Raw genomic sequence first — 4281 nt, forward strand, 5'->3', positions numbered from 1 at the left:
TAAAGGCAGAAAGAATCTTAACCTTACATTTCATTGCTCTTGTCAGTTCAAGTTAGCTACACAATGTCATTATGCTTTTATATAATACAGAAAAACCAAGTTGTACTTCTAGTATTCCTTTTAACTAAATCCATTCCTTTTCTAGGCAGCAGATAGCAAAAATTAATGTCTGTTCTCATAATATTTTATGATCTTGAACATCAAATGTTCCCTGGTCACTGAATCAATTAGGATTCATTGACTCCTATTAGTGGTTAACAGGGCACTGTGTTCTTCAAGCAGACATTAATAATGAAGCTTTGACTCTGTGAAACCACACTAGATAGCCAGGAAGTCATTTAACTTACATGCAAGACTTGGTGTGCAGGAATCAAGAAACATGAATACATTTATTTTCTTCAACGCATTGATGCCAGCCAAAGTCCCCACAGTGCAACTTTAAAATATGATGGCCTAGGTTCATCATTTTTACCTAATCCCTTTTATTATTTAGTTGTGTTTCAGGCAGACAGAAAGACAGACAATTTGTCTGATCGTTGTTGGACACAAGACATGAGGAAATTCAGGGTCTGTAAATTTTGAAAGCATATTTTTAGGAAATCCTATTCTCTAATATTAACATTCCCATTGGCAATTTAAATTGATACTGTAAGTGATAATAGAGACATCTTCATTTAGAATTATATATACATCTGCACATACAGTTATACAGACTGTCATGAAAAGGCTCTGAACAATTTTGCTGTACACATTAAAAAACAAAAAACAACTTTGTACTGAAGCTCATATAACCATCCTTGAAACATGATGCAAATAAAGGAAATTTTATGTTGTTCTTCTCATAAAGTTTAAGAAGAAAATTAATTTGTCTCACTTGTGAGAGCAGCATCACCAGCTCCAGCGGTTGTTAGCAGTGTAAAGCAAATAAGGTTAGGATCCCTGGACACACTGTGCTTCTCAGAAATAATTGCTCTCTTGAAAGAGTTAAGAGCCTCTGCCCTTTCTAAATGTGGCACAGTAAAAACATTGCTCTCGCTAACAAGTATGGTTCAGTAACTGGAAAGTAATTTTAAATTCTAATTCCAAGTAATTTGATTCGCAGGAAATGGCAGTTAATTACTCATGCAAATGCCTCTGTTAGGTGTGGCTGGACTAACGCACAATGCATAAAGCAGTGAGAGCACACAGTTCAATGTACCTCAGAGAGCCTGAGATATCTTTCATAAAACTGAGTAGAACAATGTATTTTTTCTGCAAATCACTACCTGCTGAAAGTAATTTACTCATGGAAGTTTAAATGAGAGGTTTAGTGCAACCTAAGGAGTAACTGTACTCTAGCCAGTGTTAACTACTCTTTGCAGACTTGTGGCCCTCTGTGACAGTCCCTTTCTGTCGTTCTGGGTTTCACAAGGCCTGGCCCTTTCTGCCATCCCACTTTCATCTCCAGACCATAAAGAACTTCCAGCATGTCTGAAGGTATGAGCTTACAGTCCTAAGCAGGGCCCAAAAGCTCACACACAAAGGGTCAAATCAGACAAAAAAAAAAAAATACCCTGTTTGAAAAGTCCTGCCTAGGACAAAGTTTTGACAAGGGAACCCAGCACTTTTTCCATAAGGAGAGGTTGATCCTACTGTGCTCAGCCAGGGCTTTCCCACTCCCTCTCCATAACACATTCATAGTGTGCTAGCCCTCGGTCTGTCACACAAGGTTAGCAACGCTCCACTGGTGCTGTAAGTACATTCACCCGCCTATTTTTGGCTCTACTATGGCACAGATTCCAGTAGTAAATAAGGTACTTGCTGTCTGCAGTCTACTTATCCAACCCTAACCCTGTGAGCTAGGAAAATACCACTACGCCCACAGCACACGCAGGGAGAGAGGCAGAAAGAGCCTAAGCTGTGGCACAGCAGGGCCTGAACATCCCCCTCCCGTGTGAGCACCCAGCCTATCTTACCTACCTATGCTTTAATACTTTTTTTCTCTCTGAGAACACCATTTGTCACTTGAGAACAGTGTGATGTGTCCTGTGTACTGGCCAGAGATGGGGCCAGGACACCAGCAGGGTGCTGAGCTCCTGGAGACCATCTCTTCTGCTCCAGGATGCATTACAACATTCAGTCACGGCTGTGGGTCAAAGTGGCACCAATTCCTAAAAATTCACCAGAAGCGATATGGGAAAAGTAGCGTGACCTTTGAACCAAGACAATTAGGAGGAATTGTAATAGTGAAAAAAATTAGTGCTCAACTAGAGAAGCACAAGCTACTTGAGATGATCAGGGTACGAAGAGTTAGTAGGGCTTTTATAACGAGGTCTTTCTTGCTCTCCCTGGAGAACTGCAAAGGGATCCACAAATCTGAAGATAAGAGTAATTTGGTTGACACTGACTTCCTTGATTTTCAGAAACATCTTCCAAAGCATTAGAAGAAACCGAACATCCACAGAGGATCTTTGTCCAGTTAGGAAATACAGTAGCAGCATTTTCTCAATGAAGAGTAAGCAACAGTTCAGGAGGGGTCTGTGCTGTTCAGTGTATTTATGGAAAATTTAGAAAAGGGTGAAGTGAGAAAGCTTATCAAGAATACGGTTATTCAGGATAGTAAGGACTAGCACCAGCTGTGAAAAATTGCAGAGAAATCTTATACAACTGAGCAATAAAATCCCTCAAAAGCTTTATAGCAGAACTGGCAAATGTTCAGAGAAAGGCAAAAGAGAAGATCAAAGGTACAGAAAGTTGCTGTACAAGGAACAAATGAGTGAGGTAGGACACATCACTCTGTGAAAGAGGTGACTTCTGGGTGTACAAAAAAAATCTGCAGGAAGGTTGATTGTCTGCTTCTCTAACAGTACCAGCAAGAGGGCGCCATCAGTTGAAGCTTGAAGGAGCCAAGATAACAGCAAAAAGGGCAGCAGGAGCTCCTCAGCAAAGGGCACTACAGGTGATACAAGTTTTTGTGGCTTCATGGGAAGGCTGGACATATTCTCACAGAGGGCAACTGCCTTGGGACCACATCTAGCCATGAAGACTCTGAGTTCAAAAATGTGAAGGCTGGGAGAACATCAAATAATCACACATACCTGTCTTGCTCAGACTCTTCTATTGGTCTTCACCTACGGACACTGTCAAAAACAGCACTCTGGGCTGGGTGAACCTTGGGTCAGGGTCGGCATCACCAATGTTATATTCTAAAAGAAGGAAATTCTCTCTCCTATAAGGAAATTTCAACATCTTTCTTTATGGATTGACTCACCTCTGGAGTTCTGTGTCAAATCTACCTTGGCTCCTTCACCAAACATTTTATAGTTCTGTCTGAATTGCATATTTTTTTAAAATTTCACACCAGAAGCAAGCTTGACTACACCTCCCAAAGTCAGAAAAAGAGCACCAACACAAAAGAGCACAAACATTATTTTAATTTAACTTACAACTTCTAGGCTATTCTCCTGATGATTTCAAGGTTTGCAAAAAGTTTTATTGCTACTGACAAAGTTTAGTTTAAATAAAGAAAGGCCTTGCAACCAGAATATCCTGGCACTGCAACATGCTGTCTCAAAAATGCAAAAATACTTCAGAAAGAACTGTGTGGCACACATAAGGACAAGGAAGATCTCTGAGACATCCATGAGATGATTTGGGAAATATATTTCAGTCATTCTCTTTTTTAAAGATTGAAAAAAGATAGAAATTGTTGAAATGGGACACTATTTTACACATGAAGTACTTTGAGATCTGGAGGAAAAAAATATTATGTGCTAGTAAGAGTCCAGTCATGATATAGTGCTGAGCAAAGCCTGCATGTACTTAATCATTTTTTTTCTCCACCAAAATGCTACCTGGATTCTCAAGCAAATCAGTATGCCAGGCAGGGGAGAAAGCATACTGCAGAAAGAAAAGAAGGAAAGGAAAATAATGCTGTCATTTTCTATTTGCACATCTCTGATGTAAAAGGAGAGATGTCATAGAGGTTATCCCTTAAAGCCGAGCTTGCTTGGTATTTTTGGTTCTCTTCTCACAATCTTCACAAGGAAGATAAACAAAACATCACCAGACAGAGCTTCTACAGGAGCAGCTGTAACTGGAAGACATCTTGTTCTGCTCAGCAGCAGCATCCTACCTTCTTGCTCTGAAAAAAGCCAAACAAACCACCCGCCCCCCCCCCAAAAAAAAAACAAACAAAACAAAAGCCCCAACAACCACAAAAAAGAGGTTTTCAAAAAAAAAATCCTGATGTAGTTACAGGTCCTGATTGTGGCACCAGGTGATCCCCTGTGGAACCAGCTG

The sequence above is a fragment of the Aphelocoma coerulescens genome, chromosome 3 (genome assembly GCF_041296385.1).
Source record: "Aphelocoma coerulescens isolate FSJ_1873_10779 chromosome 3, UR_Acoe_1.0, whole genome shotgun sequence".
NCBI classification, from domain to species: Eukaryota; Metazoa; Chordata; class Aves; order Passeriformes; family Corvidae; genus Aphelocoma; species Aphelocoma coerulescens.